The 27,574-nt window shown below is 33.8% G+C and overlaps 1 pseudogene; it reads right to left on the bottom strand.

Annotated features, from left to right (window-relative positions):
- Positions 1–19,542: 19,542 nt before the first annotated feature.
- LOC117321119 lies at positions 19,543–27,292 on the bottom strand (annotated as a pseudogene).
- Positions 27,293–27,574: the final 282 nt, after the last annotated feature.

The following is a 27,574-nucleotide window of genomic DNA, read 5'->3' as shown; positions in this document are numbered from 1 at the left end:
AAAATTCTTTTCATCTTAAGGTAAATGAAACTGATCATATATTCTTAAAGCCACTCTGTCTTCCTATCCACCCCATGGTATAATGGAATGAACCCTCCCCTTGGACCTGTCTCCAAACCGGTTCCATACCACATTTGTATATATCCACAACCATAACTTAAAGATACTTTTTTGGTCTTCATGAAAGTATCACCTTTATATATTTGTAACCCCTTGATATGCTTTTAAAACAAAACAAAAAGTGCATATGTAAAATATTTCTCAGACAGCCGGAAAGTCTCTCCAATCTATTTTAGAAACATTGTTCATTATTGATGGGTAAAAGATTTTTGCTTCCATGATTTTTTTTATTTCCCTTGAAGTGAAACAGATTTTTATTTCCGTTATGTTTTATTTCCTTTATTACTTCCCTTAAGGGGATTTTTTTTTTTTAATTTCCAATAAGCACAAATACACATGTAATTATGCATGTACAAAATAGAATTTTGCCTATGCAGAAATCGAATTTTGCGTATGCAAAACTAGAATATTGCATATATGCAAAAATAATTTGCAAAATTCAATTTTTGCCTGGGCCAAATTCGATGTTTGCATGGGTAAAAATAACTTTGCTTATGCAAAAATATATAATTTTGACATCCTTTCCACGCCATACAAATGTAACAGATGAAAGTAAAAAATCGACGATTTGGTGATTTCGGGGGTGAAGCGTGTGTGTATATATTTTTTCAGACTGCATCGCACTTCATTCCTCAAAACTGAACAAAGTAAAATAGAGAAAAAAAATGTCCCCAAGTATTATACATCATTAATCAATTTTTAATATAAAAAGAGAAAACAAAAAGTGTACCCGGAACGAAAAACGATATTCAAATATGTTATTGTATGTAACCACCAAAGAAGAATGTCGTAACCAGCATCAAAATCGGTTGGGCCGAGTGCCGAGATATCGCACATCAAAGTACGCGATTTGCACCTGTCGGTCGACTGCTGATCAGCGTATCGGTCAGTCACGATGATTTGGAACTCTTCAGTCTATGATGTTCACAGGAGCAACACAGACATGTCTGAATACGATCTGGACATGAGATTTGAGGTTGATGACTTTATCGAATATTGCCGACAAGAAGATGGAATCCATCCATATCAGTTTGAGCCTTTAGAAAATTAAATCTTAGTGAAGTGGACTCTGAAAATGACCGCTTAGGTAACACAGACTGATGTCATACCAACAATACAACAGTTCTGGATACTCTGGTTTGTGAGACAAGACGATACAAACGTACAAATAACTTATGTTTTGTATTCTGTACAAAATCCGCTTTTAGTCGTGAAAGACACTTAATTCAAAAAGTAATATAATATATAGATTCATCATGATCTACAATAGACTAAATCTTTCCCGTATGAAAACCAGTGTTGGAACCTAGAACGTACTTCTAATTCTAAATAATGACTTAGTTAAAATTCAAAATTGGACTGAAAACATGGCTGGTGAAATTCAACCCTCTGAAAACGGAAGCTTTACTTATTTCAAACAATGAACACGAACATGTTGTAGATATAAGCTTTAATAATGTAGATGTAGAATTTGTTGATAACCATAAACACCTAGGAGTTACTTTAGATGCAAATTGCAGATGGCCCACTCATATTGACAACATTTGCAAAAAGGTATCAAAACAGGTAAGTATCCTCCGAAAGCTCAAATATCTTTTAAACAGACAAACTTTAATTAAAATTTACAAGTCTTATATTCTGCCATTATTTGAATACTGTTGTGAGGTTTGGGACGGTTGTTCTCTAGGTGATGCAGACAAATTGGAAAAACTTAACTTAGAAATAGCAAGAATAATTATGGATTACCATCTTTTGCTAGCAGACTTTCGTTATATTCTGAAAGTGGTTTAGAACCACTTGCTACTCGTCGTACTAGGAGAAAACTGCAACTTTTCTATAAAGTCACAAATCACATAACACCAAACTATTTATCCACTCTACTGCCTCCTTTAGTATCTGAAAACTCTCACTATAACCTCCGAGACGCCAATAACTACTCTTTACCAAATTACCGACTTCATTTGACCAATATTTCGTTTTTCCCGGCTACTATTCGACTTTGGAACCAATTAGATTTAGAAACTAGGCAAAGTAACTCATACTTAGTTTTAAAAAGTCTATCACTAATATATCAAAAGTACCTTATTATTACTCTGTTGGAAATAGAAAATCTAATATATTGCATGCAAGATTAAGAAATAGTTGTAGTACTTTAAATAATGACCTTTTCCGATCTCATCTGATTGATTATAGTTACTGTCAATGTGGTCATCCTATTGAGGATACATATCATTTCTTCTTCGTCTGTAATAATTATGTTGAACAGAGAATCGAATTGTACCGAAATCTGAACAATTTCATACCGCTAGATCTGCAGCTATTACTGTATGGAAGCAGTGATTTATCCATAGAGGATAATGTTACAATATGTAAAAACACTCAGAAGTACATTCTTGATTCGTATAGATTTTAATTCCCCTTATCTCTATATATATATCTGTGTAAATTTATGTGTGCTTATCATATTTATTCCGATGCCGATGGCAAAGGAAAATCGAATTTCCAGGAGGCATAGGAAGCGAACGGAGAGAGCTAACCATGGCACAGGATGTGATGAACTTTAGAAACAGCAGAGTGTTTTGAAAAGTGAATAGTGTGAACTTCTGCTATCGGCATCGGAATAGTTTATTGGAATAGTTTACTTGAATTGTTTATTCATTTGATAATCTATAGTTATAATGATTTTTTTTTAAATTATATCTTCATTATAACTCTCTCTCTCTCTCTCTCTCTCTCTCTCTCTCTCTCTCTCTCTCTCTCTCTCTGTAAGTTGATCACTTTATTTTTTGAATGGATATATTAGATATATGTCTCTTTCCCTTTAATGTTTATTGTATGTGTGTCTGGTTGTACTGTCTATGTGGTGAGGGTGTATGTGCGTGTTATGTGTTTGTGAGGTGGATGAGTTATGAGTGTTTAGGTTGTGTGGGAGGTTGGGTGTGGATATGTGTGGTTGTGTGTGGAAGTTATACATGTTTATCTGCTTTGCAGAAATACTCATGGCTGTCCATATGTTCCTTACACCACAAACATCATATGTCTGTTTGTTTTTGATTTTTTGTTTTTATTATTTTATCATGACATGAGAACTTGTGATGATGTTGATGATGACAAGGATGAGAAAATGATTATGATAGTAATGATGATTAGGATGAAGGATTGTGATGATTATGATGATGATGATGATGATGATGATGAGACAATAATTATGATAATTATTATGAATGATTATGATCGATGATAATGATGATGATGAGACAATAATTATGATAATTATTATGAATGATTATGATGAATGATTATGATTGATGATGATGATGATGATGATGATGATAGAGTTCATGATGATGATGATGATGATGATGAGACAATAATTATGATAATTATTATGAATGATTATGATTGATGATAATGATGATGATGATGATGATGATGATGATAGAACTCATGATGATAATGATGATGATGATGATGATGATGATGATGATGATTGTGAAAATGTTGAATGTGATGATGATGATGATGATGATGATGATGATTGTGAAAATGTTGAATGTGATGATGATGAATAATGATGATGATGATATGCTCTAGTTAATATTAAACAAATAATAGACGATTAACGAGAAAGATGATGATTTTGATGAAGGATGGGAATGATAATGGAATGAATTGTTTACTTGCATGTGAGTGGATATAACATGTATATGTCTTTATTATCAAATGCTTTTGAAAATAAAAAAAAATATAAAAAAAAAAAGGAAACTTGTACATTAACGAAAGATAATTTAAAGTTTATTCTAAAGAAAAGACTTCAGGACCAATTTATTCAGAAATGGTTTAATGATGTAGATGTGTCATCTAGAGGACAGCTGTACTCCATGTTTAAGACTAAATTTCAAATTGAAGATTATTTTACTAAATTGTGTATTGTTGCAGAATATACAAATCGGACTCGGATATTTTGCAATTTTAATTAATAACTCAGGCTAGCGACCTTTGTGATGCTCGATTGTTCGATCCGCTGTAGAGGCATTTTGTAAACTAAATCATGTTACAAATCAATTCCTCGGTCGAATAAGATTCATGTAATGGACTCATTTCTTGTGAAAAAATATGGATATCTGACAAGCTCCTTAAACATCTAAAAAAAACTTAACCAGCATATTCGTATTTGTGCTAGATTGAAACTATATAGCTTTGTTAAACTGCTATCCCTGAAAATATATACAGAGCATTAACAACTTTACATGTGTCAAACTAGGCCGTGTATCGTCATGAAAATATACCACAACACGAAACATCGTAAATTTAGACATAACCTCGTTTTTCATTGTAGTATAATAGTTATACACAACAAAAGAACTGTTGTATGATACTTTGTTCATCCCTTTTATAAACCGTTATGATGTGTTTTTAGAGTAAATGTTTGCCAGTTTTATACAACTGTCCGAGGCAACATCATACCTACATATAATCACTTACCTTGATAACCATATATATACACATTATTTAGTTCACGCACAAACTAATGACATACTTTAATCAACGGTTATCAATATCTAATTACATTTTGTATGTACACATATAATTCCACTTAATTTTCTGAAATAAATCCAAAACTATTTAATAATAGTCACTATTTAAGATATAATCAATGGCTGTATACAAGAGATATGTAGCCAGTGATCGATGAGTACAATTCCGAGCCGTCTTGGAGAGGTCAGGGGTCAACGGTATTATAGCATTAGGGGGCTTTGTTCATGCGACAACCCAGGCAAGCCAGGAAAATCACACTTGGGTCTCGTTTGGAGACTTACCTCGACCACTGTCCATCAGTCGCTATATATAACAGAACGTTTAACAGACGAGGTGGTGTTTTAACCTTTCGATTTAGAAATACATAAATTTACAAATTTTATCGAAAGTCAGACAGCGGATATATATATCATATTAAATTTTGTACATTCAGAAATTAATTTTCTGTGTCTGTGGACGTTTAGAAAGAAAATAAGTTTCATTATATTCATATACCATTCCCTAACATTCGTATAGTAACGTTCGCCATACGTTTGACCGGAAACGATTTTCGTAAAAATATCAATTAAATTCTGCTTCGCCCAAAATGTTAGAAAGAGAGTAAAACTCCAGTAGGGTCCATATTTCTTTGTTTACAAAAACAACTCCGGACCTGTTCTTTTTATTAATGCTGAACAATTGATTTTCAAGTAACAATAACAAAATACATGTGTATGTGCAAATGAACTCATCACATAGATTTCCGGCTTGAATAGTTCTTTATTAGAACGGCACTAAAGGGAGGATGGTGGGCTAGAACCGACATCACAACTAAATTTTAAATGTTACTATGCTCAAATTTTACGTCATATTTAAATGAGCAATTTAAATATGCAAATTGGATATTATCTCCAATTTTCTGTATTCGGTCATACACACATCGACAACAGTTTGTGATCATGATTTAGGCGATTATTTATAAATGTCAGATGAATTATGTTATACGTTTCATGCAATTCGTGCCTCGTGAATGAATGAAAGAAAACTTTTTATCGCCTATTGCTATTATGATGGACTGAAAAGCCTGTAGATGTTTTATTTGAAAGTGTTTCGTGTGGTGGTATGTTATTATGACGATAGACACCTTAGTTTGACACGGATGTATATATTTCATATCGTTTAAGTTTATTCGGTACACTTATGCCGATAAAGATTTATGAAATAACGAAAAGGTTGAACTCCCTCCACTAATGTTTGGATGAGAGATACAATTGATCTGGTAAAGGATAGTTAGGTACAAAAACTTTGAAAAGAGACATTTCAATATAAAATTATTTGAATTAGATAAAAATAATCAGAAACTATAGAATTCAGAGAGCTTTTCTGAAATATTTTTTGTGAAAGTTACAATAATATCAAAGTACTAGTATTGATCTATGTCGTGCTAAGCATGAATGAAAATCGGGTTAATGTCTAATTTGATGGTGCATTGTGATGTGATATCATAACAATATATACTCTGGATGACATAGGTATGTACATACTACTACAATTTTTAAAAGAAAGTATAATTTTTAAGGTATGGATAATGTGTTTAGCTGCAATATGCTTTAAACAATGCATGATTAACAATTCCACCATGTTTGCTATGCAACGCCAGGTAAGATTGGTTTACGCTCGTGTCAATAATACATGCTCGTGAGTCACAATTGTTACAATGTTATGTATCTAATATGGTTATTATAGCCTAGTGGGCTAACGGGTTAGTCTCAAATCAGCTTTTTATCACGACGCGAGTTCGAATCCTACGAAGGCCGTTTTTTATCCCCCTTTTTTTTTAAATTTCAAAAATCAATGCCATATGATAGATGTTCTGGATTGTAGTACTGTAGTGCTTGTAAAGAAATGTATATTTTATTAACAAAATGATACAATACTCAAGAAATAAATTACAAGGTTTTCCCGGGGTTTCCTTGCCCCTTTTCTATCAGAAAGAGGTAGATCTCAGAGCTAAACAGTACATGGTGGAATAGAAATAATCAACTTTGATTCTTGTATTGTTGCAGAATATACAAATCGGACTCGGATATTTTGCAATTTTAATTAATAACTCAGGCTAGCGACCTTTGTGAGGCTCGATTGTTCGATCCGCTGTGGAGGCATTTTGTAAACTAAATCATGTTACAAATCAATTCCTCGGTCGAATAAGATTCATGTAATGGACTCATTTCTTGTGAAAAAATATGGATATCTGACAAGCTCCTTAAACATCTAAAAAAAACTTAACCAGCATATTCGTATTTGTGCTAGATTGAAACTATATAGCTTTGTTAAACTGCTATCCCTGAAAATATATACAGAGCATTAACAACTTTACATGTGTCAAACTAGGCCGTGTATCGTCATGAAAATATACCACAACACGAAACATCGTAAATTTAGACATAACCTCGTTTTTCATTGTAGTATAATAGTTATACACAACAAAAGAACTGTTGTATGATACTTTGTTCATCCCTTTTATAAACCGTTATGATGTACTTTTAGAGTAAATGTTTGCCAGTTTTATACAACTGTCCGAGGCAACATCATACCTACATATAATCCCTTATCTTGATAACCATATATATACACATTATTTAGTTCACGCACAAACTAATGACATACTTTAATCAACGGTTATCAATATCTGATTACATTTTGTATGTACACATATAATTCCACTTAATTTTCTGAAATAAATCCAAAACTATTTAATAATAGTCACTATTTAAGATATAATCAATGGCTGTATACTAAATATATACAAGAGATATGTAGCCAGTGATCGATGAGTACAATTCCGAGCCGTCTTGGAGAGGTCAGGGGTCAACGGTATTATAGCATTAGGGGGCTTTGTTCATGCGACAACCCAGGCAAGCCAGGAAAATCACACTTGGGTCTCGTTTGGAGACTTACCTCGACCACTGTCCATCAGTCGCTATATATAACAGAACGTTTAACAGACGAGGTGGTGTTTTAACCTTTCGATTTAGAAATACATAAATTTACAAATTTTATCGAAAGTCAGACAGCGGATATATATATCATATTAAATTTTGTACATTCAGAAATTAATTTTCTGTGTCTGTGGACGTTTAGAAAGAAAATAAGTTTCATTATATTCATATACCATTCCCTAACATTCGTATAGTAACGTTCGCCATACGTTTGACCGGAAACGATTTTCGTAAAAATATCAATTAAATTCTGCTTCGCCCAAAATGTTAGAAAGAGAGTAAAACTCCAGTAGGGTCCATATTTCTTTGTTTACAAAAACAACTCCGGACCTGTTCTTTTTATTAATGCTGAACAATTGATTTTCAAGTAACAATAACAAAATACATGTGTATGTGCAAATGAACTCATCACATAGATTTCCGGCTTGAATAGTTCTTTATTAGAACGGCACTAAAGGGAGGATGGTGGGCTAGAACCGACATCACAACTAAATTTTAAATGTTACTGTGCTCAAATTTTACGTCATATTTAAATGAGCAATTTAAATATGCAAATTGGATATTATCTCCAATTTTCTGTATTCGGTCATACACACATCGACAACAGTTTGTGATCATGATTTAGGCGATTATTTATAAATGTCAGATGAATTATGTTATACGTTTCATGCAATTCGTGCCTCGTGAATGAATGAAAGAAAACTTTTTATCGCCTATTGCTATTATGATGGACTGAAAAGCCTGTAGATGTTTTATTTGAAAGTGTTTCGTGTGGTGGTATGTTATTATGACGATAGACACCTTAGTTTGACACGGATGTATATATTTCATATCGTTTAAGTTTATTCGGTACACTTATGCCGATAAAGATTTATGAAATAACGAAAAGGTTGAACTCCCTCCACTAATGTTTGGATGAGAGATACAATTGATCTGGTAAAGGATAGTTAGGTACAAAAACTTTGAAAAGAGACATTTCAATATAAAATTATTTGAATTAGATAAAAATAATCAGAAACTATAGAATTCAGAGAGCTTTTCTGAAATATTTTTTGTGAAAGTTACAATAATATCAAAGTACTAGTATTGATCTATGTCGTGCTAAGCATGAATGAAAATCGGGTTAATGTCTAATTTGATGGTGCATTGTGATGTGATATCATAACAATATATACTCTGGATGACATAGGTATGTACATACTACTACAATTTTTAAAAGAAAGTATAATTTTTAAGGTATGGATAATGTGTTTAGCTGCAATATGCTTTAAACAATGCATGATTAACAATTCCACCATGTTTGCTATGCAACGCCAGGTAAGATTGGTTTACGCTCGTGTCAATAATACATGCTCGTGAGTCACAATTGTTACAATGTTATGTATCTAATATGGTTATTATAGCCTAGTGGGCTAACGGGTTAGTCTCAAATCAGCTTTTTATCACGACGCGAGTTCGAATCCTACGAAGGCCGTTTTTTATCCCCTTTTTTTTTTAAATTTCAAAAATCAATGCCATATGATAGATGTTCTGGATTGTAGTACTGTAGTGCTTGTAAAGAAATGTATATTTTATTAACAAAATGATACAATACTCAAGAAATAAATTACAAGGTTTTCCCGGGGTTTCCTTGCCCCTTTTCTATCAGAAAGAGGTAGATCTCAGAGCTAAACAGTACATGGTGGAATAGAAATAATCAACTTTGATTCTTGTATTGTTGCAGAATATACAAATCGGACTCGGATATTTTGCAATTTTAATTAATAACTCAGGCTAGCGACCTTTGTGAGGCTCGATTGTTCGATCCGCTGTGGAGGCATTTTGTAAACTAAATCATGTTACAAATCAATTCCTCGGTCGAATAAGATTCATGTAATGGACTCATTTCTTGTGAAAAAATATGGATATCTGACAAGCTCCTTAAACATCTAAAAAAAACTTAACCAGCATATTCGTATTTGTGCTAGATTGAAACTATATAGCTTTGTTAAACTGCTATCCCTGAAAATATATACAGAGCATTAACAACTTTACATGTGTCAAACTAGGCCGTGTATCGTCATGAAAATATACCACAACACGAAACATCGTAAATTTAGACATAACCTCGTTTTTCATTGTAGTATAATAGTTATACACAACAAAAGAACTGTTGTATGATACTTTGTTCATCCCTTTTATAAACCGTTATGATGTACTTTTAGAGTAAATGTTTGCCAGTTTTATACAACTGTCCGAGGCAACATCATACCTACATATAATCCCTTATCTTGATAACCATATATATACACATTATTTAGTTCACGCACAAACTAATGACATACTTTAATCAACGGTTATCAATATCTGATTACATTTTGTATGTACACATATAATTCCACTTAATTTTCTGAAATAAATCCAAAACTATTTAATAATAGTCACTATTTAAGATATAATCAATGGCTGTATACTAAATATATACAAGAGATATGTAGCCAGTGATCGATGAGTACAATTCCGAGCCGTCTTGGAGAGGTCAGGGGTCAACGGTATTATAGCATTAGGGGGCTTTGTTCATGCGACAACCCAGGCAAGCCAGGAAAATCACACTTGGGTCTCGTTTGGAGACTTACCTCGACCACTGTCCATCAGTCGCTATATATAACAGAACGTTTAACAGACGAGGTGGTGTTTTAACCTTTCGATTTAGAAATACATAAATTTACAAATTTTATCGAAAGTCAGACAGCGGATATATATCATATTAAATTTTGTACATTCAGAAATTAATTTTCTGTGTCTGTGGACGTTTAGAAAGAAAATAAGTTTCATTATATTCATATACCATTCCCTAACATTCGTATAGTAACGTTCGCCATACGTTTGACCGGAAACGATTTTCGTAAAAATATCAATTAAATTCTGCTTCGCCCAAAATGTTAGAAAGAGAGTAAAACTCCAGTAGGGTCCATATTTCTTTGTTTACAAAAACAACTCCGGACCTGTTCTTTTTATTAATGCTGAACAATTGATTTTCAAGTAACAATAACAAAATACATGTGTATGTGCAAATGAACTCATCACATAGATTTCCGGCTTGAATAGTTCTTTATTAGAACGGCACTAAAGGGAGGATGGTGGGCTAGAACCGACATCACAACTAAATTTTAAATGTTACTGTGCTCAAATTTTACGTCATATTTAAATGAGCAATTTAAATATGCAAATTGGATATTATCTCCAATTTTCTGTATTCGGTCATACACACATCGACAACAGTTTGTGATCATGATTTAGGCGATTATTTATAAATGTCAGATGAATTATGTTATACGTTTCATGCAATTCGTGCCTCGTGAATGAATGAAAGAAAACTTTTTATCGCCTATTGCTATTATGATGGACTGAAAAGCCTGTAGATGTTTTATTTGAAAGTGTTTCGTGTGGTGGTATGTTATTATGACGATAGACACCTTAGTTTGACACGGATGTATATATTTCATATCGTTTAAGTTTATTCGGTACACTTATGCCGATAAAGATTTATGAAATAACGAAAAGGTTGAACTCCCTCCACTAATGTTTGGATGAGAGATACAATTGATCTGGTAAAGGATAGTTAGGTACAAAAACTTTGAAAAGAGACATTTCAATATAAAATTATTTGAATTAGATAAAAATAATCAGAAACTATAGAATTCAGAGAGCTTTTCTGAAATATTTTTTGTGAAAGTTACAATAATATCAAAGTACTAGTATTGATCTATGTCGTGCTAAGCATGAATGAAAATCGGGTTAATGTCTAATTTGATGGTGCATTGTGATGTGATATCATAACAATATATACTCTGGATGACATAGGTATGTACATACTACTACAATTTTTAAAAGAAAGTATAATTTTTAAGGTATGGATAATGTGTTTAGCTGCAATATGCTTTAAACAATGCATGATTAACAATTCCACCATGTTTGCTATGCAACGCCAGGTAAGATTGGTTTACGCTCGTGTCAATAATACATGCTCGTGAGTCACAATTGTTACAATGTTATGTATCTAATATGGTTATTATAGCCTAGTGGGCTAACGGGTTAGTCTCAAATCAGCTTTTTATCACGACGCGAGTTCGAATCCTACGAAGGCCGTTTTTTATCCCTTTTTTTTAAAATTTCAAAAATCAATGCCATATGATAGATGTTCTGGATTGTAGTACTGTAGTGCTTGTAAAGAAATGTATATTTTATTAACAAAATGATACAATACTCAAGAAATAAATTACAAGGTTTTCCCGGGGTTTCCTTGCCCCTTTTCTATCAGAAAGAGGTAGATCTCAGAGCTAAACAGTACATGGTGGAATAGAAATAATCAACTTTGATTCTTGTATTGTTGCAGAATATACAAATCGGACTCGGATATTTTGCAATTTTAATTAATAACTCAGGCTAGCGACCTTTGTGAGGCTCGATTGTTCGATCCGCTGTGGAGGCATTTTGTAAACTAAATCATGTTACAAATCAATTCCTCGGTCGAATAAGATTCATGTAATGGACTCATTTCTTGTGAAAAAATATGGATATCTGACAAGCTCCTTAAACATCTAAAAAAAACTTAACCAGCATATTCGTATTTGTGCTAGATTGAAACTATATAGCTTTGTTAAACTGCTATCCCTGAAAATATATACAGAGCATTAACAACTTTACATGTGTCAAACTAGGCCGTGTATCGTCATGAAAATATACCACAACACGAAACATCGTAAATTTAGACATAACCTCGTTTTTCATTGTAGTATAATAGTTATACACAACAAAAGAACTGTTGTATGATACTTTGTTCATCCCTTTTATAAACCGTTATGATGTACTTTTAGAGTAAATGTTTGCCAGTTTTATACAACTGTCCGAGGCAACATCATACCTACATATAATCCCTTATCTTGATAACCATATATATACACATTATTTAGTTCACGCACAAACTAATGACATACTTTAATCAACGGTTATCAATATCTGATTACATTTTGTATGTACACATATAATTCCACTTAATTTTCTGAAATAAATCCAAAACTATTTAATAATAGTCACTATTTAAGATATAATCAATGGCTGTATACTAAATATATACAAGAGATATGTAGCCAGTGATCGATGAGTACAATTCCGAGCCGTCTTGGAGAGGTCAGGGGTCAACGGTATTATAGCATTAGGGGGCTTTGTTCATGCGACAACCCAGGCAAGCCAGGAAAATCACACTTGGGTCTCGTTTGGAGACTTACCTCGACCACTGTCCATCAGTCGCTATATATAACAGAACGTTTAACAGACGAGGTGGTGTTTTAACCTTTCGATTTAGAAATACATAAATTTACAAATTTTATCGAAAGTCAGACAGCGGATATATATATCATATTAAATTTTGTACATTCAGAAATTAATTTTCTGTGTCTGTGGACGTTTAGAAAGAAAATAAGTTTCATTATATTCATATACCATTCCCTAACATTCGTATAGTAACGTTCGCCATACGTTTGACCGGAAACGATTTTCGTAAAAATATCAATTAAATTCTGCTTCTCCCAAAATGTTAGAAAGAGAGTAAAACTCCAGTAGGGTCCATATTTCTTTGTTTACAAAAACAACTCCGGACCTGTTCTTTTTATTAATGCTGAACAATTGATTTTCAAGTAACAATAACAAAATACATGTGTATGTGCAAATGAACTCATCACATAGATTTCCGGTGTGAATAGTTCTTTATTAGAACGGCACTAAAGGGAGGATGGTGGGCTAGAACCGACATCACAACTAAATTTTAAATGTTACTATGCTCAAATTTTACGTCATATTTAAATGAGCAATTTAAATATGCAAATTGGATATTATCTCCAATTTTCTGTATTCGGTCATACACACATCGACAACAGTTTGTGATCATGATTTAGGCGATTATTTATAAATGTCAGTTGAATTATGTTATAAGTTTCGTGCAATTCGTGCCTCGTGAATGAATGAAAGAAAACTTTTTATCGCCTAGATCTATTATGATGGACTGAAAAGCCTGTTGATGTTGATAAAACTGCAGTAGGGTCCATATTATATTGTCACACTTGTCGATTGAAAATTATCTTCCCCATAATTAAAGTCGCAGGATTATGATAATTGATGTACCAATTACTGTTGAGAAATGGTATTAAATTGGTGTTGACAGTACTCTTCACAAGACGAGCTGAAGTAATAGTTTATGTATTAGAACTATAAAGCCTACGAAGTAGCAAACACAAGTGTATGACACCATGACCAAGCTATGACAGAACGTTTCTTAAAGAAGGATTTAACCACATGAAAAACTCCACAATCACTCCTGAGCTATCTCCATATTCTCCACTTCCAACCCTGAGCTATCTCACATTCACACCTGAGCTATCCATATTCATCACATCCATAACTGAGCTATATCCATATTCTCCACATTCGCACCGTAGCTATATCTCCATATTCATATCCACACCTGAGCCATCTCCATATTTACCACATTCACACCTGAACTATCTTCATATTTACCACATTCACACCTGAGCTATCTTCATATTCACCACATTCACACCTGAGCTATCTTCATATTTACCACATTCACACCTGAGCTATCTTCATATTTACCACATTCACACCTGAGCTATCTTCATATTCACCACAATCACACCTGAGCTATCTCCATATTTACCATATTCTCACCTGATCTATCTCCATATTCACTACATTCACACCTGAACTATCCTCATATACACTACATTCACACCTGAACTATCTAGTATCTTCATATTTACCACATTCACACCTGAGCTAGCTTCATATTTACTACATTCACACCTGAGCTATCTTCATATTTACCACATTCTCACCTGAACTATCTAGTATCTTCATATTTACCACATTCACACCTGAGCTATCTTCATATTTACTACATTCACACCTGAGCTATCTTCATATTCACCACATTCTCACCTGAACTATCTAGTATCTTCATATTTACCACATTCACACCTGAGCTATCTTCATATTTACCACATTCACATCTGAGCTATCTTCATATTCACTACATTCGCACCTGAGCTATTTTCATATTCACTACATTCTCACCTGAACTATCTTCATATTCACTACACCAACACCAGAGCTACGACCATATTCACATCCTATTCCGAGCTATCTCCACATTCACATCCACAGCTGAGCTATTTCCATATTCTCCACGTCCACCCCTGAGCTATCTGCATACTCACCACCTCCATAACCTGAGCTATCTCCATATTCATATCCACACCGGAGCTATTTTCATATACACTACATTCACACCCGAGCTATCTTCATATTCACCACATTCACATCTGAGCTTTCTTCATATTCACTACATTCACACCTGAGCTATCTTCATATTCACCACATTCACACCTGAGCTATCTCCATATTCACTACATTCACACCTGAGCTTTCTTCATATTCACAACATTCACACCTGAGCTATTCTTCATATTCACTACATTCGCACCTGAGCTATCTTTATATTCACAACATTCACACCTGAGCTATTCTTCATATTCACAACATTCACACCTGAGCTATCTTCATATTCACCACATTCACACCTGAGCTATCTTCATATTCTCTACATTCACACCTGAGCTATCTTCATATTCTCTACATTCACACCTGAGATATCTCCATATTCTCTACATTCACACCTGAGATAATTATCTCCATATTGACTACACCAACACCAGAGCTATTTCCATATTCTTAAAGTCCACCCCTGAGCTATCTGCATACTCACCACCTCCATAACTTGAGATATCTCCATATTGACTACACCAATACCAGATATATCTCCATATTCACTACATTCACACCATAGTTATCTCCATGATCACCACCTCCAGACCTGAACTTTCTCTATATTGACTACACCAACACCAGAGCTACAACCATATTCACCATATCCATCCCGGAGCTATCTTAATATTCACTACATTCACACCTGAGCTATCTTGATATTAACCACATTCACATCTGCCGTTGGACCAGGTGAGCTAATAATCCACGTACATGTATGTAAATGGTATATCATATCAATATATGTGGGGTGGCACATTAATTTATTTCCCATCCGTATAAAGCGCAATATTCATCTTGGGGTACCACCTTACAATTTGCATTTCCAAGTATTGTTTTACGGTTCATAGACAATTAAATTTTAGGGTCGAACACCACTGGAAAGACAAAATTACATCCAAATTGAATTATATATTTGAAAAATGAAATGTCTAAAAGCTTACAATAAAGCTAAATTGTATCGGGTTAGACGTGGAGATTGTTTCAAAGAATTTTAATAGCCATCTTGTAACTGTGTAGATCACCTCATGTGATGATTTACGTAGTAAATCGTTTATATAAACAACACAATCCTCCAGTCGATAGTGATAGAACCATTCAGTGGCGTAGGAAGTTGAAAAAAGTGAGAGGGCAAGAATTCTTTTTTTCGGAAGTGTTTTTTTTTTATATATTTGATACGGTCGTTATAACTAGAGAAATTAAACATTACTTTGCAAAGCTATCTTGATGCTTGTGAAGGAACGCGACGTCATAGAATTTTTTTATTCTAGCCCATATTGAACGCCACATAATATGAAATTTAAGATAACCACATGTAATAGAAGAAACCTGAATGTAATAGATATATTTAACAGGCAAAATTTATGTAAATGAGGAATCTGGACAGACTGAGGGAGTTGTTTGAAAAATGGTGTCCTGGAGGAGGAATTCGGTGATGTTTTCACGGATTATTGTGTTTTGGATGAAACATTTCGTATTGAGTGACACGATAGGTTAAAAATGAATGTTTTTAGATGACGATAGTATATAGTATGCGCTGTGTTAGTTTGAATAAGTGCGTTTTCTTAGTCGAATGAAGTGTGTTTGGGTATCGTTTCGCTCGTGGCGGAATTGAAAACCTTGTACTTCCCACAGTACACATACCACTGCCATTTACACATTTTTGAAATTCACATTTTCTATGGAAGCGTATGTGGTTGCGATGGCTTACAAACTAATATCCTCGCTCTAGGTCAACCCTAGTTCTCACTCGGCCTCAAACACTTGTTGATTACGATAAAAGGGCCAAAGTAGCAGGTACAAGTCGTATGTTTGGATGAAAACTGTTGAAAAAGTTGTCACCACGATGGGCCCTATAGAAAACACTACCCAAGGCTGAGGTAAAGAATAATACAATGATTATTGGCACAAGTTAACACATTAACTACGTGTATACTGGTACAGTAATGGTGTAATGATATGATGTCAACTTGTATCACATTCTCATCGGGGGAATCTCATTTTCTCATCGGGGGAATCTCCCCCTCTCATCGGGGGAATCTCACCCTCTCAACCAGGGAATCTAACCCTCTCATCGGGACAATCTCCCCCTCTCATCGGGAAAATCTCACCATCTCATCGGGACAATCTCACCATCTCATCGGGGAATCTCACCCTCTCATTGGTGGAATCTCACCCTCTCATCGGGGGAATCTCACCCTCTCATCGGGGGAATCTCACCCCCTCATTGGGGAATCTCACCCTCTCATCGGGGAATCCCATCCTCTCATCGGGGGAATCTCACCCTCTCATCGGGAGAATCTCACATTCTCATCGGGACAATCTCCCTCTCTCACCGGGGGAATCTCACCCTCTCATCGGGGGAATCTCACCCCTTCATTGGGGGAATCTCACCCCCTCATCGGTAAAATCTCACTCTCGGTGGATGTTACAAAGTTCTGGGGTGGATTTCACCCCTGGTAAACTGGTATACAGCTACATAAAAGTCTGCACAAACAGCAATATACCTGTAAATATAACTTCCCAAAACTTGAATGTTCCATTGTACAACCAGGTACACATTTAATAACTACTAATTACTACTGTGGTCCCATGTTTTTGACTACCTCTCAATACAGGACAATTACAAAGAGCGATATTCATCTTCTATGTCACCAGAGTTGCAAACTCTATACACAGACGTTGACTTATATCGACGAATTTCAATATTCAGAGTATGCGATGATAAACGTATTGTACTCAAAGCAATTATTGGTTGTTTTGGTATATATTTATATAGATAACGTTGTAGTGATATATAATCTACTAAATAATGTAAACATATCTTGTCGTGCATTGTCAATAACACATTTTAATACTAAAAAAGCATCTCAATGCAGTTCTTAGTACTAAAAACCTTTGGGAAGAAAACCCAATTAAGTTAACTTCTAGTTTCTTTCCATCAAAAAATGCATTTCATAAAAGGCCTCCATTTCCACCCGAGTCCAATACAATGTAAAATTACATTGTTAAAAAAAGTAAGCTTTATAACACTTTTAATTTCATCCGTAGATAGATGTCACGGTCAAGCTCCAAAAACAGAGATCTAGAGTCCATATCAACATGTAAATCAGTATTCTGCTGGTCATTATCAGAATGGGGTTTGTTTTTACATTATAACGTGGATTGGTTTCCCATTGGTGCTTCCTATATTGCCTTCGTTGAGAGGTACATGTACATGCAAGCATATATGTGTCCATTCATTTTCAACTTTCTATATGCATATTTTTATTTCAGATATTTTCATTTTTAGTAATGCAAGTTTTTTTTTCAGATATTCTTACTTTCTCTATGTAAGGCTTTTTATTATAAATATTTAATCATTTCCATTTGAATAATAACATGCATTTCTCATTTATCGTATTAATATGTATTTCTGAGATTAGTACTGAGAAGATGTTTATGTGTACAATATTAATCAATAAATGTATATTTCTTAGTACTGATATGGCTAAAAATAAACTTTTCAAGTAATTAGTTAACAAAAAGTATTCAGTGCTATGATGAAACTCTTAGTAGAATATATTAGTGCATTTATGAACAAATTTTGTTATTACATAGTTTAACATATTTGTTGCTATTTTTAAAAACTATATTCTATATTACTTAATTGCTCATTTTGTTGAATGTATACATGCGTGTTCTAAGAAAATGGGAAAAAACAAACAAACAAACAAAAAACAAATACAATTCTACTGTATGATTTGTAAAACGCAGGTAAATCTCAGGTGACTGTATGTACAGGTAAAAGAAGACAGCAACCCAAAACCATCTGGTTTTGGGTAAAATATTATGGCATTTTGCAGTATATAATGTTTTTCTAATTGGGTACCATGGTATTCACAGGTCTGAAAAACGCAGGAAAATAAGTTTACTTATATTTTGCACCTGTATTGAAATTTCAAATGTTGTATACATTACAAATATATATACTTTAATACTGTAATATACTATAGATCTACATTTGTGGTTATACTGTATATCTAAAACATGCGTCTCATTTTTCAGAATTTGGGCATTTTTACTGTATACTGCTACCTAAAACACGTATCTCTCCTAAAGACAACTTCACACCCACACCTACACACCTATCCCTCGTTGTGAGAATGGTACTGTATTAAATGAATCCAACGTCCATGTAATATATTTAGTGTGGTTCTGTGTTACACCGTTCAGCTGGATTGATCAATTTTTATTTTGAAATTGTTCTGATGATGACACGTCTAAGTGCCGAAATTATAGTCAACCATTTGATTAAAGCCAATCAACTCATCACGACATTGTTACGGTCATCTTTACCATTTGTTTGTTTTCAAATGTTTGTCCTTAGTGATTGAAATTAGATTCAGTGTGGAATTAAGTTGTTATATAGAAGTTTTGTAATTCCAATATTCTAAATTGGTATCATATAAAAAATTGTGTAGGGGTAAAAAATATATAATTCCTCAAATAAACAACCTGTGTGAATACAAAACCAAGCACCTCTCGATATATAACAAGTGATTTAATGGATGCTTCAATACAATGAAATATGAATTTCAATTCTTCTTATCACAGTTTCAGAATATTGTCAGAAAATCCATCCTGTAACTGAAGCACAACATTAACAAAATGATCATTCAATATCTGCCTGGAATCCTAACAGGTCAATTCAGTGCTTCTTCACTTTACAGCCTCCAATATTTTCATGAATTCCACAACGGACCGTGACAAAGAGTCGTCAGAGTCTCCCTCACTAGCTACCACTGCCTTCCTGCCGAATTCTTTGGCCTGAAAGATAGAACCAAAATATCTTCTGAGTAAAGAAAGATAGTGATGACACCATTTGCCTTCTACAATCTACAACAATTTGTTACAAGTTACAGGTTATCATGCTTATTGGCCCGGATGGGGTCTTACTGTGAGACTACCTGAGGAAAACCCATGTGGTCAGGCAGGTGACCCCATACTTTTTCACATCTGATTGGGGAATTAAACCTCAGCCGCCTAGCTAAGACAAGGTGCCAAGTATTTGATTAAATGGCAACAAAATGCATTACTACTGTGCCACCCGACCACCCATTTATAAAAAATAACTACCTGGTACGAAATTCGGTAAGAAGATTTTCTCATGACTAGTGTAAATTTACCTTGCTGATATCCATAAGTATAAAGTATAACATGGCCAGTGCGTGGCTGACTTTGGCGAGGTCCTGGGCACGTCTGTTAGACTGATGTTCTCTCATGTCGTATATGGCATTTAGTACCTGAACGGCTTCTGCTTCCTGTGCCTCGTCTGAAAAAACATTTATACACTTAAGCTAGTATGTCAAAAATTATCAATGATTATTTGCCCCTGATGGAAAATAAATTATCTTGATTTTCACATCTTCTGTCATAGTTTTACACATGTTGAATGTCCTCAGAGAAACCATACATAATTGAAGAGAGGGAGGGGAGGATAAGCTTTTGATATGTGTAGGTAATGACAGACTTTTTATCTCACCTTGTCCGAAGGACTGGTAAGCTAATACTATGGCACGGCATCAGCTGTACATCTGTCATTTGTCAACTTTTCCTTTAAATCACTACCAGTCATGAACAACTTAATTAATTTTTACCAAATTTGGTCAGAAGTATCCATGGGAAATTTGAACAAATTTTCCATTATTTTTGACAGTGGTCGGGATCCCTTCCTGGGACTGTAGGTGCTGGTCCAACAGGGAAACGGAGGTAATTCCTTTAAATCACTTCTAGTGTTTTAAAATTACTGAAATATCCAAGTGAGTGATGCAGGTCCATTGGGCCCCTTGTTAGAAGATACCGGGTATATGTTTTGATTGAGTACAATGAATGGAGCATTAGATTCAGTGAGGAATTGAATTGAAATACAGAAGTTATAAGTAATTACTGATGGCCAAGCATGGAAGAGGTATAAAAAAGGCATTTGTAATTTCTTCTGTCAAACTACTCAAAATGGCTAGTGATGTGATTATTATAATGCTTTAATTTGCCACCCACAGAATCTTATAGAATATGCTGAAACCATTTTTTTCAAATTAGAAAATCCACCTCTATTTGCAATAAATAACTATTGAATTCATCTCAGAGAACTCACTAATGCTTCAGTCTATCGGGTCCTTTTAGTGATCATTCTACACACAAGGTGAAAATATTGATCAGTGAACAAACATATGATGAACAGATTGACGAACAAACAAAGTATGAAGGACAGATTGACAGAGGATGACCCAAATACCTATCCTTGTGTTACCTGGATTCTCCAACAAAAGGCTTGTACTGCACACCTGCTTCTAATTCAACTTTAAAGCTGATCTAGGTCATTGATGCAGATGCTATATAAGCTAATTACCACTTTATTCAATTACTAGTGTTATAGTCGGCTAGGTTTATTTATTTTAGTATACAAAGTCTAATATCAGGTATCTGGGCCTCTCCATTACTGAGAAGTTATTGAAAGATTTTAGCCCATTAAACCCCTGCTGTGATCTTGAATGTGGACCAAGGACATTCATTTGAACAAACTTGGCAGCCCTAAATTCGAGTGTAGGACAAAAGCCATCAAGAATCGTCATTTACATGGTGCCATCAGGTTACGGAAAGTTGAAAACATCTCCTTTTTCAGTATCTGTGTCTCAAATTATAATATAATGAGTGCCTAACCAAACATATTGCTCTGTGTTGTAATTATTTTAATTTTAGGAATGATTAAAATCAAAGAAATAATATAAAAACAAATTTATACCTGTGCTAAAATAGACATTTCACTGTTGATACACACGAAGCCATTAATGATATATTTCTTTTCAGGAGAATACAACATCAATGAAAAACCTACCAAACACCTGTCTAACAGCATATTGTTTATGTTTCAAGTAGTTGTTGTTCGAACCAGTTGTTTACATTGCAGAAGCCATTAGTGACTGAAGTCATTTATACATATATGTGTATGTAGCACTTAATTTAACTTAATATAACCATTGCATATATATATTGAAATAAAAAAAAAAAATAAAAAAAATAAAAAAAAATATATATGAATGATAAATGTAAAATAAGCAACATTTATCATATACACTGCTTTTGGAAACAATTTAATGTCTGCAGACTGTCTTATATGGGACAAATTAATGGGAGAATTTTAGTTTTTTTTCTGATGGCTATAATTAAGAAAAGATAATTATAACACTTCAGTCCAGACTATTGAAATGATTAAACTCAGTTAATGTGTTAGATACAATCACAGACATAATTGTACATATCATCCTTACCCAGACTGTCTTCTTCCTCAAGGTTTCCCTCAGAAATGATGGGGCCGATCCCCTTTGGGATGTCTGGGGTTGCTGTGCGTACCCTTACTATCTGTAGTAAGTGTCTGTACCAGATTTCTGCTACCTGTCAAGACCAGATAATCAATTACTGTAACCTCAATGTTTATAATTCCAATATAATAATTATGTATTGTGTTACATAACAAGAGTCCCATGGACTTTACAGTCACTTGATCAGTTCTGAAACAAAATATCAGCTGTCTGGGCCTCCTGGAACTTGAGAAGAAGATTCTTAAAGTGTTTAACTTATTTGATCTCAGTGACCATGAAAAGAGGTCAAGCCATTAAATTATATGAGGAAACGCTACTGTACTTGTCCAAATGTACCTTCTGGACAATTATCATGTTTAGCTGTATGATGTTAATAGAAATATCTAAACCACGGGGCAAGGCTTGTTAAATATCTGCAGTACGTGTGTTCACCTTCAAAAAAATTTATCCTGAGGGTTGAGATTTTCTCTTTCTGCATTACCAGCATTGGTGATAGAGAATCTCCTGTTGTTAGATACTTGTAATGGTAAACCCAGTACCTCTGAGCTTTCAAACCTCAGAAAACCACGGAAATTCTCGGAAAATGGGCAGCTGTGATATTATCACCATATCTGACTGCAACACCCTGGTAGTTATATATGCTGCATAAAATGATGTTACAACCCTAATTGTGGGTGGTGACATGTTTTTCTTTTCACCTTGGAAATAGGGAGATCTGTAAAGTTTGTGAGAAGTAATAAACAATGTATATACAAACCTGTCTGTATAGTGTATCAGCGATATCCATCCTGCCCTGACGGAAGAAAACATTGGCCATATGATAATACCCGCCAGATGTCCTGATATCATCTGTACCAAACTCTTCTGAGGCGTGATAAATCTGAGAAAAAAAATCACAAATAATGTCACTAATTTTTTTACAATCATGGAAAAATATTTCTAACACTATAGTATACTCTTTAACTTAAATAAGAGTGTTTTGCCATCACTGAATCACATATCCAGGTGAGCAATGCAGGCCCTTTTGGCAATTTGTTACTAAATTAGTTGCACTCAAATTATGTAACTATACGACGACTTGGTCATCTGTAAAGACGTGAGCTCTCGTTTCAGTCAACATACACTTTATATTGTTTTGGCTGAAATGAACTTACAACTTCACATTTTGGGAGACAAAAACAATGGTCTCACATATATACCAACTTTCATTGGACAGATACGTCACATTAAGCTTAGAAAATAAGCGCAAGTACAATGTATCTTATCATTCACAATACCCATTCCACCTACTACTGATTACAGACCCTTTTCAATTGATGTGCCTTAAAACAGGAAATTAAACTTCATTAAAATATACACAAAAAACGAAACAACTTTATTTCTGAAAAAGGAAAGGGGTGGGGCGAAGGACGTTCTAGCCATTCAGACGATTTTTAAGAAGTTTTGATTGATAAAAAAAATGTGCTAGAGAAGAATAAAAAAAGAATGCACAAATAGTCAACTTACTGTTCAACTGAGATTTATATTCTTTTTGAGACATTAGGACAGATATTTGTCAATGAAAAACGTCTCCGTTTTCATATGTAGGAAATGCAGATACGTGACTAATAATCGGGTCCGGAAGTCCGGACCAGGAATTCAGGAATGAAAAATAATAATAATAATAATAAAAGCTGTATCGGGCACTGGAAATAATCAAATTAGCCATTCAAACTATTTTATTATTTTTCATTTTGAAATAAGAAAAATGTTGTAATATGCTTTGACATACTAAAAGAATTAGAAAAAATGTATATTAATGAAAATAAAAGAAATTAGAAATTAAATACTTTACCATCTCTGTACAAATGGGTTTTTTTTTTTTTTTTATATATTGTTCATTAATATAGGCATTCTATTAAGTGAAGAGTGAATTGTTTTTATCTTTTTTTCATTTTTTTTTCATTTTTTTTTTTTTCATTTATATTACTTATATATTCCTTTTTCATATTTGTATTGGTACTTATAGCTTGTAAATTTGATATATGTAGCAGAATATATATATAATTATGAACTTTCCTTTTCGGGTCATTATCTTGAACCTGGATTAAGAGACCACCTGTCATATGTGACCTTTTTTATTGACTCCCTTCGAAGGTCACATATGACAGGTTTGACTGTATAATTATATACAATGTAGTAGAATTTTAGACAATTTGTTTGATATTACTGATAAAAAGTCTACTAGCTGTAGTATCAATACAATAATTTATACTAATTGACATTATTTTTAGTTTAAAAATACTTTTGATAGCATATCTATGTAAGAATTAAAAGAGTCTTAAAAGATAGCATAATTAGTGAGTTATGATAAACAATTATAAATACAGAAATACAAGTAATTTTAAAAACTAAAAAAAAAAAATTTTTTGTTACAGCTAATAACCTGGTATCGTCCAAAGATGAGTCAAACAGATTATTGGACAAGTTTAAAATCAAAAGTTTCTTTTAAATGTAGGAAGGGAAATAGTCAGAAAGGGAAGTATTTTTTCAATAGTAAATCATCTCCCTTTAGATTTTGTTCGTCCAGTTGAAAATTGTATAAAATAATCCATAGGCTGTCAACTCAGTACTAACAAGACGTCCTAAATCCAAGCTTTTATTAACAATCAAAACAACAACCGCTATTCCCTCAGACAAATGAGAATATTCAATCCACCGATACACAGAACTCTTGGTGTTGCATTTAAACTAATACTTCTGACAGTACACCAACAAAATAAAGATTTCTTTTTTGAAATTGAATAAACACAAATTTTTAAAACAGAAAAGGACAGAAGGGCTAATTAATCATTCTTTGTCAAATTAGAAATTCTCGTAGTAATTTAAATTTTTAACAATAATTTAACAAAAAATCCGTCTTGTGCCTGTTCTTTTGAATATAAAACGGTCTCCCATCATTTCCTTGAGCGTCCAATGTATGACCACCTTAGACTTTCTCTATTTAATTCTTTAAGTAATTATGGAAATCATAACCATATTGACACCTACATTTTTCTTCAAGGCTGTCCTGGCTGTGACGGAACAATAAACAGACAGCTACTTCATGACAGGCAATTATTTATTGGGAAATCCAGGCATTTTAATGTCTATATAATCTTATCAGCCATGACTTTATGCTTTTGATTTTATTTTGTATTACAGTATAATATACACTACATAGGAGAAGATCTTTTTCTGCTCTGATAACTTTTCTGTAAATTCTATTCTTATAAGGATATATTAAGAGTCTTCTGTTGAGCATGCTTGTTTGGCACTTTGTTCAATCAGTTTAGTTTTACAGCATACACTTTATCCTTTGAAGTTTTATAAACTAACATGACTATAATTCAATTAGATTTTGAATAACAGTATTGATAGTTATGACAAGTGCATATTATATATACCATATGCACACGTTTTCAATGTCTGTCAATAACTGCATGACATGTAGTTTATATGATATGTTCTTACTAATCAAATAATAGCTGTACTTGTATTATGTGTGAGTGACATAATTGTAATCAAGATATATACGAATGAGTAATTGAGTTATTTCCCTTTAAAATTTAATATCAGTAATTTCGACAATGTCAATCTTTTACTTTAGCCACCGTCAGAGAGAATTTATATAGGCTATGCCTGTTATTCCCTCCTATTGACTTTAAAGATCTGTGTCAATAAAGTGCTGAAATGAAGTGAAAATGTTGCTCACTCAATTTGATCCCCCGTGAAATTTCTAAAAAAAATTGACAAACATGCTTATCTCAAAGGAAAAGAACCTGTTCAGTACAACAATGCATGGTAAAATACTGCTTGTTTGTAGACAGTCCAAACAGAACAGAGTATCATTTCTTTTAGGTCTCATGACACAAAGTCTCAATTAAGTGAATTATTGTAATCCCCTTTGTCTGTCGTCGTGCGCATTATCCCTCATCTGTTGTGCATCCATAAACAATTTATATTTCTTTACCTATTCTCAACAAGAGGTCCAAGTTTATGATGTTTGGCCAGTAGCATGCTGGGATTGATGCCTGTATAGTCACCCCGTAGTTTAAAAGCAAACATCATTTATCAAAACTGACAGGTAACAGATAAGGCCCATGGGCCTCTTGTTTATTTTAATCTGTATATATTTAAAGACAATTAAATTACAGTATATGGAAAATATTTCTCATGATGAGCATGACTTACGTCGTCTGCATGCTGTCGGAGCGAGTCGTCATACTGTCCCTTGGCAGCATACAGAAGACCAAAGGTTTCTGTAGAGTTTCGATTTGATTGCATTAGAACACTCTGGCGTTTTTGAGAGCCGTCCACTGGGCCTGAGCTAGGTACTCCTCTGCTTGGGACAGACGACCCAGCCCTGTAAAACAATACCCTCTTGTATACACTGTATACATACACTAGTCTGATACACAAAATATTCTATGTTCTGGTGCATTGATAGGCTGATAAAATTACATTACATACATACACTCTGATACACATTAAATAAATTCTGCGTATGGACGGTGGGCCAGATCTAGGGATAGACCAGAGATGTAGGCAGATTTGAAAAGCCCACCATCTATTGAAAAATCCAGGCTATAAAACATTCCATGGTATTGATAGCAATAATGAGATAAAAAATATTACATTGGTGATTTAACTGCATAAACAGGCATATTACAGTACAGGTATGTGATAAAAAATATGCTCTGACAAACATTGCACACAATGTAACAAGTACTTACCAATGCTAGCCTCTCTAGTATAAGGTAGGATGGCACAAGTTCTATGCTAGCCAGACCATGTACATCTATAGCAAATCTGAGTGACTGCATCGCGGCTGGTAACAGCCTGTTCATGTCGACCTTCAAATAACAGCTTCTGACCGGTGGTTCTGGTGAGGTCCAATCATTTGTCTCTAAAATCAATAGATATTTCATATACAATTGTATATACAACAGGTTTATGAAAGTTTGTAACGTAATATTCATTAATTAGTTCAATCTTTTTTTTTAAATTCCAAATCAAAGAAAACCTATTTTCTAATGATTTTGTTATGTGTTATGAAATATTTTGCATTTAGGAGTTTTTTTATAAGTCAACAGTTGATAATCTAAAACCTGCCTAAACTGAACATTTGCTAAAATGGGGAATCCATAATGGGGGCCTGTCAATATTTGTATAATTCTT

The sequence above is a fragment of the Pecten maximus genome, unplaced genomic scaffold (assembly GCF_902652985.1).
Source record: "Pecten maximus unplaced genomic scaffold, xPecMax1.1, whole genome shotgun sequence".
Taxonomy (NCBI): Eukaryota; Metazoa; Mollusca; class Bivalvia; order Pectinida; family Pectinidae; genus Pecten; species Pecten maximus.
This window is presented reverse-complemented; position numbering and strand designations above follow the sequence as displayed.